This window comes from Somniosus microcephalus, chromosome 1 (assembly GCF_052327205.1).
Source record: "Somniosus microcephalus isolate GS21.2 chromosome 1, FLI_Smic_1.0, whole genome shotgun sequence".
Lineage (NCBI taxonomy): Eukaryota > Metazoa > Chordata > Chondrichthyes > Squaliformes > Somniosidae > Somniosus > Somniosus microcephalus.
The window spans coordinates 453,272,006-453,289,552 of NC_140987.1; positions in this window are offsets into that span (position 1 = coordinate 453,272,006).

The following is a 17,547-nucleotide window of genomic DNA, read 5'->3' on the forward strand; positions in this document are numbered from 1 at the left end:
AACAGGGCAGACAATTTGCACACAGCAAGCTCCCAAAAACAGCAATGTAATTGATTGATAAATATTGGCCAGGATACTGGGAGAACTCCCCAGCTCTTCTTCGAATAGTGTCATGGGATCTTTTACGTCCATCTGAGAGGGCAGACGGGGCCTTGGTTTAATGTCTCATCCAGAAGATGGCACCTCCGACAGTGCAGCCCTCTCTCAGTGCTGCCGCTCCGACAGTGCAGCACTCCCTCAGTACTGCCCCTCCGACAGTGCAGCACTCCCTCAGTACAGCCCCTCCGACATTGCAGCGCTCCCTCAGTACTGCCCCTCCGACAGTGCAGCGCTCCCTCAGTACTGCCCCTCTGACAGTGCGGCGCTCCCTCAGTACTGACCCTCTGACAGTGCGGCGCTCCCACAGTATGCCCCTCTGACAGTGCGGCACTCCCTCAGTACTGACCCTCTGACAGTGCGGCACTCCCTCAGTACTGACCCTCCGACAGTGCAGCGCTCCCTCAGTACTGCCCCTCCGACAGTGCGGCGCTCCCTCAGTACTGCCCCGCCGACAGTGCGGCGCTCCCTCAGTACTGACCCTCTGACAGTGCGGCACTCCCTCAGTACTGACCCTCCGACAGTGCAGCGCTCCCTCAGTACTGACCCTCTGACAGTGCGGCGCTCCCTCAGTACTGACCCTCTGACAGTGCGGCGCTCCCTCAGTACTGCCCCTCTGACAGTGCGGCGCTCCCTCAGTACTGCACTGGGAGTGTCAGCCTGGGTTAATTGCTCAAATCTCTGGTGTGGGACTTGAACCCATGACATTCTGATAAATATACGAAAGAGCTTGCTGTGCGCAAATTGGCCCCTGTCGTGTTTCCTACATTACAACAGTGACTACACTTCAAAAATTACTTCAATAGCAAAATGCTGCAAATGCTGGAAATCTGAAATAACAACAGAAAATGCTGGAAACACTGAGCAGGCCAGGCAGCATCCGTGGAGAGAGAAGCAGAGTTAACGTTTCAGGTCTGGGACACTTCATCGGAACTGGAAAAAGCTGGAGATGTAACAGATATTAAGCAGGTGCAGAGACAGGGAGGGGAGGAAGGAATTGAAGGAAAATACTGTGCTTCGTAAGAGGCAGGAAAGAAAAATGTTGCAAATGGGAATGACAAAATCATACAGCATGAAAAATGAGGGCAGGGGTTATAGTTTGAAATTGTTGAACTCAGTGTTGAATCCAAAAGGCTGTAAAGTGCCTAATCGAAAGATGAGGTGCTGTTCTTCGAGCTTATGTTGAGCTTCATTGGAACAATGTAAGAGGCCAAGGACGGTGAGATCAAAATGGGAGTGAAGCGGACAATTAAAGTGACAGACAACCGGAAGCTCAGGGTCACCCTTATGGACTGAACGGAGGTGTTCTGCAAAGCGGTCGCCCAATCGGCATTTGGTCTCTCCAATGTAGAGGAGACCACATCGTGAGCAGTGAACACAGTATATTAAATTGCAAGAAGTCCAAGTAAATCGCTGTTTCACCTGGAAGGGTTTTTGGGGCCCTGGACAGTGGGAAGGGAGGAGGTAAAAGGGCAGGTGTTGCATCTCCTGCGATTGCATGGGATGGTGCTGGGCGAAGGGGAAGGGGTGTTAGGGAGTCTTCCCCTCGCACAGCTGACCCATTCTTCCGCTTTCAGAATTCTCGTTCGACCTGGACCCCTCCATCTGGCCTCTTACCCTCTCTAGATCTTATCATTGCTAACTGCCAGTTGGACATCGGCAGTCTCAATTTCTCTGATCCCCTCACTTACTCTAACCTACCTCCCCCTGAACTTGCAGCACTCCGTTCTCTCCGATCCAACCCTAACATTATCATTAAACCTGCTGATAAGGGTGGTGCTGTTGTTTTTTGGCGAACCGACCTCTACCGTGCGGAAACTGAATGCCAACTCTCCGACACCTCCTCCTAACTCTGCTTGGAGCATGTCCCCACTAGCAAACATCAAGCCATTGTTTCCAAGACTGTCACTGACCTCATCTCCTCTGGAGACCTTCCCTCCATGGCCGCCAACCTCATAGTCCCCCAAACCCGCACAGCCCGCTTCTACCTCCTTCCCAAGATCCACAAACAGGACTGTCCTGGTAGACACATTGGGCAGGATTTTTATTGGGCCATGGAGGCGGGATTGGAGGCGTGTGTAGGGGTTGCAAAATTTCCCCTATTTCCCTGAAGATTTGAAAATATTGGTCCAAATCGTGGACGAAGAATTGGGTGATGTGACTGGTCTATAGTGTTTTAAAATGTGCCTAGAACCGCAAAAGACTGTTCTGAGATGGAAAGGACGTGGACAACACGGGAGTCGTGGAGCTCTGTGGAAAATATTCACACATCCGAAGACAGTACTTTATTAATAAAATCGTTCTCTGAAGTTTGGGCAATCACAAAAGTTTTTAAAATGGCCACAGAAAGCATGGCAAAAGGAGCAGCAAGGCAGCTCGAGTTGTCTGTGTGAAAAAGTGGGCGGATACAGGGGCTGTGATTCAGACCTGCCAATCAAAGGGAGATTCCCTTCAGAAGCACTTGAAGTTGTTTATTTACATAAGAGAAAACCGCAGGACTATCGATTTGTAACTGCTATGTTTACACAGCAATTCAAGGCATTCACAGACAATGATAGACTGAAATCATGGAATGGATTTCGATTTGCAACCGTTTTAAGAATTGAATGGATTTAAATCACCTAGCATTCTGGACAATAGGGCTGTTGCATTCTCTTTTGTTTTAGCCCAGGTGAACTCCAGCTGTGGGCGGGATCATTTTGGCCCCACAGTGCAGACTCTAACCCAGTCCAACCACTTTGAGTTAGCCAATCACAGCTTTTCTCTTGTGAATTGGAACTTTTTGGGCGCAAACTTCCCAGACAGGCAAACAGCAGAGGGGGGAGGGGGCCCACAAGGTATATATGAAAGCTCCTGAGAAGCTATCACTCGCTTTTTACTTCCTGGGACCACAGGTGAGCCTCTCTCTCTCTCTCTCTCACTTCGCTGGACCACATGTGAGCAGAGTTTCTGACTCCTCAGCAAAGTAACCTAGTAAGGAGTTAGGGGATGTGGGTAATTAAGGGGATATTGCTAAGATTGTTTAATTAACATTGTAGTCACTTACCCCTCGTTTTTACCGTCTGGTATTCCCCCATTTAAACAATTTTACTGTAATTACTGTGTTCGTGTGGTATAGTTTGTAATGTATATACCTTTAAGGGGAGAACTATCTTTTACAGCTCATGTATACTGCAGTACCGGCAGGGACCACACCTGTATATAGCACTGAGTAGTAATCTGTACAGATCAGTTGCAGTGTGAGCCACGTTGAGTAAACACCTGTTGTACCGTTCTCCGCAGTCTGTGTCTCATTATACACGGACGCAACATTGGCGACGAGGCAGGTTCGAACCTACCTGCAACTCTGCATCACCTCCCGGGGATTCGTTCCTGGAGATCAGTGGATTGGAGGTCAAGGCCAGAGACTCGGGCGTCGACCACGGGCAACCGCCCAGTCATCCAGCAGAGACTTGAGAATTGCGGGGGAGGCTGTCGAGAGCCAGACTTGGCTTTCCAGTCGAGGTGGTCCAGCGAAACGGGCTGGCAACAGATAGTGTGCAGACCCTTCCCAGACAGCGGCGGGCTAGAGCCCGACTGAGCGGCACAGCAAAAGGCCGAGCAGCGTTGACGGGGGAGAGAGAGAGAGGGCAGAGCGCACAGGGCGCTGCCGGTGTTCAGGGGCCGAGCAGCGTTGGAGAGAGGGGGAGAGAGATGCACAGAAACCCACGAGGCGCCACCATTGCCATGAGGACCGCCGAGAGTGGCGTTGGCAGCAGCGCAGGAGAAGCGCGCGAAACCTACAGGGCACTGCCATTGCCACGAGAACCGTCGGGAGCGGCGTTGGCAGCAGCGGGGGAGGAAGGAAAGCACGGGAGATGCCATTTTAAGCCATTGGGAGACGCCATTTTAAACCACACCCAAAATGCCGAAGAGTGGCAGTATCACCGCATTTGACAATGAAGTCGAAGATTGGACTACATATGTCGAACGAATAGAGGTGTACTGCAAGTCAAATGAGGTGTCAGATGACAAGAAAGCGTTGGTATTGTTAAATTTAATGGGTGCAAAGACGTATGGTTTATTACGAAATCTAGTAACCCCAACGAAGCCAATGGAAAAGTGTTTTGAAGACATAGTAACGATACTAAAGGAACATTTAAACCCCACACCGCTGCTGATAGCAGAAAGATTCAAGTTTCACAAACGGAACCAGCATCAGGATGAAAGCAATGCTGATTATTTAACAGAACTGCGCAAACTATCGAAACACTGCCAGTTTGGAGCAGGACTGGCAGATAGCTTAAGGGACAAGTTTGTGTGTGGGCTTTGTTGAGTCTGTGTGTTCCAGTTATGCTTAGGATCAATCACTGGACACAGACAACAAGAATAACTTTTAACAGGCCTTTACTATTCGGAGGTCAGGGCTGAACTGCCCAGCAAATCCCTACACGACACTTATATACCGGTGTGGTCACCACCGGTATTACAGTATACAGCAGCCAAGAGAAAGTAGTACATCTCTTAAGGTAGTTCTCTTAAGGTGGAACAGGTTACATACACCACAATCCTCCCTTTTTAGCTTAACAGTTATATCCCCATGTAACATAACATAATAACATATATATATACAACTTCATGCAAAACAGTTCAAAGATTCAGTCTCTGAGGAGGCCTCCTGATTCGAGTTGGATAACGCCTTTCAGGGGTCTCTGATTCTCGTTGCTGGGGTGACTCATCTAGTTGGTCTCTTATGGATTGGACATCATCATCAGGTACATTCACTTCTGAGGTAGATGCTTCAGGTTCACTAACTTCTTCCACGGTTGTCTCTGCCGTAACCATGGGTTCGACCCTTGTTCTCGATTCTACCAGTTGGTCAGCATGACGCCGTATTACATTTTCACCAATATCTATCGTGTACATCAGGGGTCCTTGTCTGGCCCGAATTCTTCCAGATTGCCATTTCTCGTTTTTATAGTCCCGGGCTAACACTGGTTGTCCTATTTCGAAACTCCGAGTGGTCTTGTTATTTATATGCTGGAACTGTTTGTTTTCAACTTCCCTCCGCACATTTGGTTTTAACAAGTCCAACCTGGACCGCAACCTCCTGTTATCGAACATCATGGCAGGACTTTGGTTTGTCACTGCATGAGTGGCGTTTCGATATGCCAGTAGGAATTTGTCCACCTTGTGTTGTAGTGGAATCTGATCTTCGCTCATGGCCTTTATTGCTTTTTTGAACGTTTGTACAAATCTCTCGGCCAACCCGTTTGTAGCCGGATGATATGGGGTAGAGGTATAATGTTTCACCCCATTCTTCTTCATGAATTTCTGGAATTCTTCTGACACGAACTGCAGTCCGTTGTCTGAACATATTTGTTCTGGCAATCCATTTCTTGGCAGCACGGTGGCATAGTGGTTAGCACTGTTGCCTCACAGCGCCAGGGACCCGGGTTCGAATCCGGCCTCGGGCGACTGTCTGTGTGGAGTTTGCACATTCTCCCCGTGTTTGCGTGGGTTTTCTCCGGGTGCTCCGGTTTCCTCCCACAGTCGAAAGATGTGCAGGTTAGGTTGATTGGCTATGATAAATTGACCTTTAGTGTTAGTGGGATTAAATACGTGGGGTTACGGGGATAGGGTGGGATATGTGTTGGTGTTGGTGTTGGTGTAGGGATACGGGGATCGGGTGGGATATGTGTCGGTGCAAGCTCGATGGGCCGAAATGGCCTCTATCTGCACTGTGGGGTTTCTGTGATTCTGTGAAATATCGTTCTTAGCACCGCGATCGTCTTTTCCGAGGTAGTGGTAGTCATCTTAATCACTTCTGGCCATTTAGAACGTGCGTCCACCACAATTAAAAACATGGAGTCCATGAATGGACCAGCAAAGTCAATGGGCCAGAAATTCCAGGCCAGAAGCGTGAGTGCGCTCGGGGTACTCACGCTTCTGGCCGTTGGAAATGCCGGCGTTCAGCAGGAACAGCGCATGCGGGGAACGCCGGCATTTCCAGACCTCGAGCGCGTGCGACTGCACAGGCAGCGCTTGCGCAGTGAACTTCGTGGATTTCATTCATGAAATCCGTGAGGGTAAGTCCTCAGAACTTACACTGAAAAAAAGCAAGTGTAAAGTGGTTCATTGGCTGCGGAGGAAGATATATTTTATCGTGGAGCTTTTGAAATGCAATATTTTTGTTTGGGAAAGGGAGGGAAGTTATTTTAAGAAATTTTAAGTAAGTTTTAAAGTTAAAATTTTTTTTTTTTTTAAAGGGTTTTCAGAACGGTAGGTAGAAGGAGCAATTGTGGCTGTGTGAATGGAATGTGAGAATGAGTTATGTATGTATGTCCACATATATTCCTTTACGTATATGTATGTATGTTTTATATTCCTTTACTATGAATGTATGTTTTTAATTATGATTTTCCAATAAGTTACTTTCTCTGAAAGTCATAATTAAATAATGCATTCATACACATAAGTAAAGGAATATATACATAACATGCAAAGGAATATATACAGACATACATACTTTCAGAAGCTCCACGATAAGAAATATCTTCCTCCGCAGCCTCTGTAGCAACTGTACCCATGCTTTTTTCATGTGTAAGTTGTAATGACTGGACCTCACTGAAAGCATTAATGAAAGCGGCGAATTATACTGCGCACGCGCTGCATGTGCAGTCGCACGCATTCTGCCTCTGAACCCCTTCGTTCAGAGGACAGGAAATGCCGGTTTTCCCCACATGCACTGTGCATGCTGAAAACCGGCATTTCATCCGGCCAGATGCGTAAGTACCCCGACCGTACTAGCGCATTTGGAAGGGAATTATTGGGCCAACATTTTATATGTCAATAAAATAAAAAATTTAACACTTGCCCCCTCGCACCTGCGACTGAGGGTCCAAGGAGGTGCATTGCGCAGGAGGTCATCATCGGACGTATCCTCACACTGTTCCCTTTGGGGAACTGTATGAAGTGGTGGAAGGATTTATGGCCGTGATTAACGCTCATTCCGTGACCGTAACCATCTTTGAACCAGCCATTAGGGTGGTTAGTCCTATGGCGGGAGGGTTTTACGGGCTCCCACAACCCATCTGAGGGCGGGGGGGGCGGCCACCAACACACACGGACGCAAGTATCCCGCTGGATGTCCACCCAGAATTTAAAGTTGGAGCTCCGACTCCACTTGCCGGGACTGTCTGGAGTGGGGTTCAAAACCCTACTCCTTCTGGCCCAGCGGCGGGGATGCTTACTGCTACGCAAAAGGCCCACTCCGCACAAAAGGTGACACCCATACATTTCCTGCGCCTTTTCCCTCCCCGTGACTGGAGCCCTATGCTGCCATTTCACGTTGCTAATCGGATTGGGCCTTTGTCATAGCGGTAGGATCCCTGCCGCTGGGCCAGATCAGGGTAGGGTTTCGAACCCCGCTCCAGACAGTCCCGGCAAGTCGAGTCGGAGCTCCGGCTCTAAATTCTGGGTTGACACCCAGTGGGATATTTGCGTCCGTGGGTGTGGGTGGCCCCCCCTCCTTGTATAGCTTGTGGGAGCCCGTAAAACCCTCCCGCCATAGGACTAACCGCCCTAATGGCTGGTTCAAAGATGGTTACGGTCACGGAATGAGCGTTAATCACGGCCATAAATCCTTCCACCACTTCATACAGTTCCCCAAAGGGAACAGTGTGAAGACACGTATGACGACGACATTGCTAAATAAATAAATGGAATTAAAAAAATTCTTTTAGGGCTTTTAAAAGTCTTTAAATTGCTTTAATTCTCTTTAAAACTACTTCAGATTACTCAAAATAATGTAAACATTTTAAAAATTTTATAAAAGTTACCAAAATCTTGAAAAAACTTCCAAAAACCTATTTAAACTGCTGCTTTGCATGTAAAAAAGCAAAGCAGCTTGACAGAAACATTGGGGGCGTGTCCAGTGAAACTGAGACCTCAAGGGGCGTGTCTCACTTACACTGCACGCTCCTGGGTCCGCGCTGGCTGCACTCCTGGGCGGCGTGACGTCATACGCTGCCCGGGATTCTTGTTTCAGTTTCTGGAAGTGCAGGCGTCCCTGGAGCTGATCGGCAGGAGCGCGGGGTAAGTGCAAATACGGGGCTTGCACGCGCTGCAAGCCCCGTTCTGGAATTTCTGGCCCAATATGTACACGTTGCCATGGGGTTGAAGGCCATTCCCATGGATGCAGCGGTGCAATCGGAGGTGCATTTTGCACTTTTTGGCACCCTGAGCAGCTTTTCGTCAGATCCTCTATCTGTTGGTCGATACCCGGCCACCACACATAAGCCCTAGCAAGGCTTTTCATCTTGACTCCCCCCAGATGACCTTCATGCAGTTCCTTTAGAACTCTCTCTCTTAACTTAGGAGGAATAATCACCCTTGTTCCATACATCAATGTTCCTTGACAGACGGACAGCTGTTCTCGTCTTGCTGAGAATGCCGGTAACAGTGGATCACCATGTGCTGGCCATCCCTTCACTGTCACTTCGTAGACCCGGGACAGTGTCGGGTCGTTACTGGTTTCTCTTTCAATACTTGCATTGGTGACTGGTAAACATTCGATGATGGTCGAGTGAAATAACTCAACTGGGTCAACCGTCGGTGCCTCCTCCTCTGTAGGTAGTGGCAGGCGCGACAGCCCATCAGCATTACCATGCTGCTTTGTACCTTTGAATTCAATCTGATATTGATGTGCCCCTAGGAAAAGGGACCATCTCTGGAGTCTCTGTGCTGTCATCACCGAAACACCCTTCTTAGGGTTAAAAATGGATACCAACGGCTGGTGGTCTGTCAGAAGCATAAACTTTTGGCCCTGCAGGTAATGATTAAACTTCTTTACTCCCCACACAAGGCTGAGAGCCTTCCTATCTATCTGAGCATAGTTGCACTCCGCGGAGGTCAATGATCTGGATGCGAACGCGACTGGCCTCTCCTGGCCATTTGGCAACTTGTGTGAGAGTACTGCCCCAATACCATATGGAGAAGCATCACAAGCCAAACGAATAGGCAGCGTTGGGTTGAAGTGAGCCAACACTTCCTCTGAGGTGATCAATGCCTTGCTTTTGCGAAAGGCTCTCTTGCAGTCCTCGCTCCACTTCCATGGTACTCCCTTCTGCAAAAGAGCGTTCAGCGGGTGCAGCACCGTGGATAAATTTGGCAGAAACTTATGGTAATAGTTAATCAACCCTAGGAACGACCTCAACTGGGATACATTATCCGGAGCGGGAGCCTTCACAACAGCTTCGATCTTGTCAGGAGACTTATGAAGCCCCTCCTGGTCAATGACATGACCACAGTACGAGATCCGCTTCTGAAAGAACTCACATTTCTGGCGATTAACTCGAAGTCCATATTCTTTCAATCTGGTGAGCACCAGTTCAAAATTTGTAAGGTGTTCCTCGTCATCATCTCCTGTAATCAGAATATCGTCCAGGTAACATTGTGTGCCTGGAATTCCCTGTAATACCTGCTCCATGGCCCTCTGCCAAATTGCTGGAGCTGATGCCACTCCAAAAACCAGTCTATTATACCGGTACAAGCCTCAATGCGTGTTGATCGTGAGATACTGGCGTGACTCTTCCTCAACTTCCATCTGTAAGTACGCCTGCGCCAGGTCTATCTTGGTGAAGTGTTTCCCGCCAGACAACGAAGCGAAGATATCCTCAATCCGCGGAAGCGGATACTGCACCGTGTGAAGCACCGGATTAACAGTGATCTTGAAATCCCCACAGATGCGAACCTTCCCCGGTTCCCCCGGCTTGTTGCTCGATGAACGCTTCATGATGGGAACAATGGGTGTATCCCACTCACTCCAGTCTACCTTAGACAGTACTCCTGAACGTTCTAGCCCTTCCAGCTCAGCTTCCACAGCAGGTCGTATCGCATAAGGTACCGGTCTGGCTTTGAAAAATTTCGGGTTTGCATGTTCTTCAACCTTGATGTTTGCCGTAATTCCTCTCAGTGTTCCCAGTCCCTGTTGGAACACCTCTTTAGCATCGTCCAATATTCTGGACAATCGTTTAGGTTTGACATCTTTTTTACCGGAATCTACCGTTAGTGCTTTTAAGGAATGCCAGTCCATATTTATTTTCCTAATCCACTCCCATCCCAGTAGTGGTGGACCTCCCTCAGGTAGCACATGTAAGTCCATTCCTCGGCTTTCTTTGCCCTTGTGGACCACTTTTACCTCTATCTTCCCGATGGGGTATACTCTTTGCCCCGTGTATGTTTTCAATACAATCTCCGTATCCCGTAGGGGAATATGTGGGAATAACCTTTTGTAATCTTGCTTATTCATGACCGTCAATGCCGATCCAGTGTCCAATTCCATCTTCACTTGGACTCCTGCTATCTGAAGTGTGACCCAAATTGTTTGGAGGTCTGCTTCCTTACCAACATTGTGTACTCTTAGACTACCCAGTTCATTACTGCTGGAGTCTGAATCTGACTTCTGTTCGTTCGAACTGTTCTCTGTCACCTTGTGTACCTTTCTGTACTTTTCCTGCGGCGACTTTTTGTTGCTGGTCTTCTTTCCTGACCGGCATACTTTAGCTATGTGACCAAGCCTGCCACATTTTCTGCATTCCTGATTTTTGAACCAGCACTGGTTCTGATCGTGCGTTGTCTTTCCACAACGATAACATTTTACTGTACCCAAGACCATTTGATTGGTGCTGAGTTCCGGTGACCGTAGCTGCATTTCCGCCGTGCCTCTCGCTGCGGCTTCTTGCGATGCTCCAATAGTGACAGCTTTATCAAGCGTAAGATCATTCTCCTCAAGCAGTCGCTTTTGTGTTCCTTCTTTTAACAATCCACACACAAATTTATCTCTCAGCGCATCTGCTAGTCCTGTTCCAAACTGACAGTACTTCGATAGCTTACGCAGTTCAATTAAAAATTCAGAGTTGCTTTCGTCTTTCAGCTGCATTCTTCTGTAAAATTTAAATCGTTCCGCTATCATCAGCGGCGTGGGGTTTAAATGATTTTTCAGGACAGTAACAATATTCGTGAAAGTCTGATCCGCCGGTTTATTTGGTGATAGAAGGTGCTTCAATAGCCCGTATGTCTTCACACCCATTGAGCTTAATAAGGTTAGTGCTTTCTCATCATCTGGTACCTTATTTGCTTTACAATAAACTTCCATGCGTTCTACATACGTGGTCCAATCTTTGATATCGCTATCAAAGTTATTAATGTTCCCATGTTTAGGCATCCTTGCAAGTTTTTAAATTTTTCTTTTCCTCAAAATGGCGGCTTCCCGCGCTTGTCTTCTTCCCCTGCCTACTAAAATGGCAGCTTCCCGCGCTTGGCGGTCTTTCCCGTGCTCGTCTTCCTCCCCCGCCGACTACAAAGGCGGATTCCCGCGTTTGCCTTCTTCCCCCCCCGCTGGCTGCAATGGCGATTGCCGTGCTGCTGCCGTTCTCGCCTCCCCAGCGGTTCTCAATTCCCCGACGCTGCTTTGCCTCGCAGCCCCGCTTGCAGCCCGGTCCTTTACACCGGCTGCATTTGAGTTCTCCGCGGCTCTCATGTCTTAAGCTGCCCCAGTCGCTGCGCCTCTCGGCCTCGATTGCAGCCCGGCCCTTTTTACCGGCCGTGGTCGAGTTCTCCACCCTTATTCCTCCGTTTTCCCTCCCCTACTCCACAGCCAACGCGGCCGACTTTCTGCTCGTGTCGCTGATCGGCTTACCCACCACCGTGGTAGAAGGGATGATCACTGCCTGTCGCTGATGGAGGGCTTCGTGGTCAGAATTTTTCTTTTTAACCCGGGTTCTCGATGCCTCCCGTGTGATGGTGCTCAGCAGGATGATGAGGGAGGATGCCTCTTCTCGACGCCCGTTCTGAGGACGAAGCTGCCTTGGATGTAAAACTGCCGCAGGGTAAGATCGGACTCGTCACCACTGTTGAGTCTGTGTGTCCCAGTTATGCTTAGGATCAATCACTGGACACAGACAACAAGAATAACCTTTAACAGGTCTTTACTATTCGGAGGTCAGGGCTAAACTGCCCAGCAAATCCCTACACAACACTTATATACCGGTGTGGTCACCACCGGTATTACAGTATACAGCAGCCAAGAGAAAGTAGTACATCTCTTAAGGTAGTTCTCTTAAGGTGGAACAGGTTACATACACCACAGGCTTCAAAGTGAAGGAACCCAGAAACGGCTTTTATCTGAAAAGGACCTTACGCTGGAAAAGGCTTTCAGCATTGCGGTATCATATGAAGCAGCAGCACGGGGCGCTGCAGAGATACAACAGAGACCACAAGAATATGGCACAAACGAAATGTCATATGGAACAGAGAAGTGCTATCGCTGCGGCAGAACAACACACGGCCAGAATGATTGCTGGTTCAAAGACAAAGTGTGCAGACAGTGTGGAAAAGTAGGACACATAGCACAAGTCTGCAGGTCGGGAAAGAAAACCAGCAATAAGAAACCTACCAAAGGAAAGTACAAGAAGGTACATAAGATGACGGAGAATAGTTCAGATGAACAAAAGAGCGATAACGACTCCGAAAGCAGGGAACTGAGTCGTCTGAAACTACATAATGTGATCACAACAGAGGATCACCGAACAATTTGGGTCACTCTCAAGTTAGCAGGAGTCCAGGTAAAGATGGAATTGGACACAGGATCAGCCCTAACAGTCATAAACCGACAGGACTACGAGTGGCTATTCTCACACATACCCTTGAGAGACACAAAAATTATTTTGAAGATGTACACGGGGCAAAAAGTCTACCCCAAAGGAAAAATAAGGGTGACCGTTATATATAACGGTAAGGAAACACCAAAACTAGACCTGTATGTATTGCAAGATGGAGGACCACCATTACTGGAATGTGAATGGATCCGGAAAATACAACTGGATTGGCATTCCATACTGGCACTGACTGTAGCTGACAAAAAGGATGATGACGTCACACCTGGGCGACTGTCAAAGATCCTAACTGACGTGAAAGAAGTGTTCCAGCAAGGACTCGGAACACTAAAAGGCATGACAGCGACGATTAAAATTGAAGAAAACGCAAGCCCAAAATTTTTTAAGGCCAGACCGGTACCTTATGCGATCCGCCCAGCCGTCGAAGCAGAGCTGGAGAGTCTGGAACATTCAGGTGCACTGTTCAAGGTAGACTGGAGCGAGTGGGCTACACCCACCGTCCCTGTGATGAAAAAGTCATTGAGCAGCACACCTGGGGAACCAAGGAAGGTTCGCATCTGTGGGGACTTTAAGGTAACAGTGAACCCGATCCTTCACACCGTACAATATCCACTTCCGCGGATTGAAGATATTTTCGCCTCGCTATCTGGAGGGAAACGCTTCACTAAGATTGATCTGGCCCAGGCGTATCTGCAAATGGAGGTAGAAGAAGCATCAAAAATATACCTCACAATCAACACCCATAAAGGTCTCTACCAATACAACCGGCTGGTATTCGGGGTAGCATCAGCTCCGGCTATTTGGCAGAGGGCAATGGAACAAGTCCTGCAAGGGATCCCAGTGTTATTTGGACGACATCCTGGTCACGGGCGAAAATGACAGTGATCACCTTGCCAACCTGGAGCAGGTGCTCACTAGATTGCAGGAATATGGGCTCCGAGCTAACCGCACCAAATGCGAGTTTTTTAGAAAACAGATCTCGTATTGTGGCCACGTTATCGATAAAGAGGGGTCACATAAGTCCCCAGAGAAGATTGAGGCAGTAGTCAAGGCTCCAGCACCGGAAAATGTATCACAACTGAGGTCGTTCCTCGGGCTGGTAAACTACTACCATAAGTTCTTGCCAAATTTGTCTACAATACTACACCCACTGAACACCCTACTGCAAACTGGGGTGCCATGGAAGTGGAGTGACGAATGTAGACGAGCTTTCCAGAAGAGCAAAACACTAATCACATCGAAAGAGGTATTGGCCCATTACAACCCGGCATTACCAATTCGGTTGGCATTCGATGCGTCACCCTATGTCATTGGAGCAGTGCTGTCGCACAAATTCTCAGACGGCTCAGAGAGGAGAAAATAGCCTTTGCGTCACGATCACTAACCTCAGCCGAGCGTAACTATGCCCAGATTGACAGGGAGGCCCTCAGCCTAGTGTGGGGAGTGAAAAAGTTCAATCACTATCTGCACGGGCAGAAATTCACCTTGCTGACTGATCACCAGCCTCTTGTCTCCATTTTTAATCTGAAGAATGGCGTTCCGGTGATGACTGCACAAAGACTACAAAGATGGTCACTTTTTCTAGGGGCGCACCACTATGAGATTGTATATAAGGGCACGAAACAGCATGGAAATGCTGATGGGCTTTCACGCCTGCCACTGCCTACTGCGGAGGAAGCACCAGCAGTGGATCCTGTCGAAATATTCCATTCGACTATAGTTGAATACCTACCGGTAACTAACGCTTGTATCAAAAAGGAAACCCGAAATGACCCGACACTGTCTCGTGTATATGATTTGACGGTGAAGGGATGGCCAGCACATGGCGACTCACTGTTGCCAGCATTCTCGACAAGGAGAGAACAGCTGTCAGTGTGCCGGGGGACCTCGATCCCGAGTGGTAATTCCACCCAAGTTAAGGGATAGAGTGCTCAATGAGCTTCATGAGGGTCATCTGGGAGGGGTAAAAATGAAAAGCCTAGCCAGGGCTTATGTGTGGTGGCCGGGAATCGATAAACAAATCGAGGACCTGACCAAGAGCTGCTCAGGATGCCAGAAAGTCCAAAATGCACCACCACAGGCCCCTCTACACCCATGGGAGTGGCCCTCATCTCCATGGCAATGGGTGCATATTGATTTTGCTGGTCCATTCATGGACTCAATGTTTTTAATAGCCGTGGATGCACACTCGAAATGGCCTGAGGTCATCAAAATGTCCTCCACCACCACAGAGAAAACTTTGCAGTCCTACGGACCATTTTTGCCAGGAATGGCTTGCCAGAACAGATTTGCTCTGACAACGGACCACAGTTTGTGTCCGAAGAGTTTCGGAGGTTCTTGAAAAAGAATGGGGTAAGGCATTACACATCCGCCCCGTATCATCCAGCCACAAATGGATTGGCTGAGAGGTTCGTACAAACCTTTAAGAAGGCAATAAAGGCTATGTACAATGACAACATTCCGCTGCAGCACAAGGTGGACAATTTCCTGTTCGCCTACCGGAATGCGACACATGCAGTCACCAACCAGGCCCCAGCCATGATGTTCTTTAACCGAAGGTTAAGATCTCGCCTGGATTTGCTCAGACCAAATGTACGAAGAGATGTTGAGAGTAAGCAATTCCAGCACGTCCATGAGAAGCCAACAAGGAGCTTCAATGTAGGGCAACCAGTCTTGGCCCGCGACTACCGAACAGAAAAATGGCAGCCAGGAACGATATGCACACGGCAGGGCCCACTAATGTACACAGTGGACGTTGGGGAGAGCATCGTGAGACGCAATGCTGACCAGATCCTAGAGTCACAGGAACAAGTCAACCCCATGCCTCGCCCATACGTACCTGGTGATGAACCCGACGTACAGGTCGCATCTACCCCAGAAACAGTAGCATCGGAAGCTGATAAACCAACCGACGACAGGGGGCCAGAATCGCCTACGCACCAAGAGCAAGACACTCGGGAAAGGCGCTATCCAGAAAGGTTCAGGAAGCCTCCCCAAAGACTGAATATATAAATAGACTATTTTCAGCTAATGTTGCATGTTAGAAGTGTTAATTGTACTTAGTTTGATATTTAATTGTTAAATTATTGTTATGGTACTGTTAATCTAAAAGGGGAGGAATTGTAATGTATATACCTTTAAGGGGGGAACTATGTTTTACAGCTCATGTATACTGCAGTACCGGCAGTGACCACACCTGTATATAGCACTGAGTAGTAATCTGTACAGATCAGTTGCAGTGTGAGCCACGTTGAGTAAACACCTGTTGTACCGTTCTCCGCAGTCTGTGTCTTATTATACACGGACGCAACATAGTTTGATATTTGATTAAATTTTATTTTAGTTAATAAAACTTGATTTTTCTCTCATCCAAACCACGTGTCCGTTTTAACATCATTAATTATAAGTCCTGCAGTCAGAACTGGAAGGTGGGGTTGCGATTCAAAACCGCTGTTTTAAAATTGGTTTATTGGAAATTGGTCAGATTGCAGGCAAAGGCTGCAGACCAGGTGAATTACCTTAAACCAGTTTAAAGATGCCCCCCTTACAAAATGGCGACCGTGGCGGGACTGCAGGCCGTTTTTGATTTAATAAGTGCTCTGGATCTGGAGAAAGTACCAGCTCTTGTTTCTCTCGTTTTCAGTATGTGGGTAGCCCTGCGAATTTTAGCAGCAGTGTGTAGGCTGACCTATCGGGGTATAGGTGGCTGGTTTAGGAAGGATGAGATGAGGGAACAGGAGGAGTTTAAGGAGGCCAAGAATTGAGAGTCCCAGTTTGAAAAATGCCAGGCATTTGTAGAGCGCCTGGTGCAGGAAGTCACTGAGACCAGGGAAAGTGAGATGAGACTGCGGGAAGAGAATGCCCGCCTCATTTCAGAAGTAAAAGAGCAGGAGGAAGGGTTTAGGGAAGTAAAGGCAGCCTATAAGCTGGCCTGCGCCCAGAGGTTTAGTGAAGCAGATCATGGCCCCTGTAGGGCAGAGATAGAAAGCCTTAACGTGGCTTTAAAGGTAGCAAGGGAAATGATTTGCCTGATCAGCCCGAAGGCAGGTCAGCTGGATTTTACTGGCAGCCCAAATCAAACTGCCCCAGAGGCAACACCCAGGGAAAGGCTGGCTGGGGAATTAGAGATCCAAAGACAGCAGCCCACAGCTCCGGGTTTTGGGGAGCTCGGGCAGCAAGGAGGGGTAGGCAATGGGGTGGCAGAACGCCAGCAGGCCCCGCTAGGCAGGCAGGGACCAGGACCAGTGTACCTCCTCCAACAACGGAGGTACGGTCCGCCCGTGAGGGGTGGACCTGAGAATAGGAATCCTTAGCCCACAGCAGGTTCAAGTTCGCAGGCAAGTGCTGTGGCTTGTGTGGGGGGAGGAGCAATTCATGAACATAGTAAGCTGCTTAAGCAGGGGAACAGGGAAGGAGAGTTCTGGGACCCCTGTAAAACAGGTCCAGCAGCAGAAATCCGGGACAAGGGAGGCACAATGGGGATAGTTTTGGCCCCAGACCAAAGGCAGGTCCAAAATTCCCCATTTAAATCCACCCAGGTAAGGGAAAATGAGTTTGCCCACCAGTCAAGTTCAAGTCCACAGGCTGTGAACACAGGCACTGTGGCTTGTTCCCAGGGAAAAGTTGTCTAGCCCACAAATTGGGACACTTCTCTACCCCAGTGGGACCCTAGTTTTGGCAAAAGTTCGAATTTAAAATGGTTAGGTGGCTTAGGAACAGAGAAACAGCAGCCTGGGATCAGAAATCTGAAGGCTGCTGCCACTCCATTCATTGAAACTGCTCATGCAGGCGCGGT